The sequence below is a fragment of the Penaeus monodon genome, chromosome 15 (assembly GCF_015228065.2).
Source record: "Penaeus monodon isolate SGIC_2016 chromosome 15, NSTDA_Pmon_1, whole genome shotgun sequence".
NCBI classification, from domain to species: Eukaryota; Metazoa; Arthropoda; class Malacostraca; order Decapoda; family Penaeidae; genus Penaeus; species Penaeus monodon.
In genome coordinates, this window is record NC_051400.1 from 49,848,496 (window position 1) to 49,848,712 (window position 217).

General features: G+C 37.3%; 1 protein-coding gene across 1 annotated transcript in view; it reads left to right on the forward strand.

Annotated features, from left to right (window-relative positions):
• The window catches only part of LOC119582190, a gene marked incomplete at its 5' end in the record, with an annotated part of 5,487 nt that overhangs the window by 3,982 nt on the left and 1,288 nt on the right, over positions 1–217 (forward strand).

Here is a 217-nt window from a genome sequence, read left to right on the forward strand (position 1 = left end):
TGTTCTGCCATCGTTAGATATTTATCTTACAAGTTCTTCGTCCAATTCGTCATACCACCAGTGTTGCAATTCCAGCAATTTTCTCGCTAGATCTAGCTTTTGAGTTTTGATGTAGCGGGCAAAGTCTGAACGTTTACTCTATATATGGCGATTTTTATAGGAGGTTTTACACTTAATTCTAGCGATTTTTAAAGGCAATATCAAGGCAACACTGCAT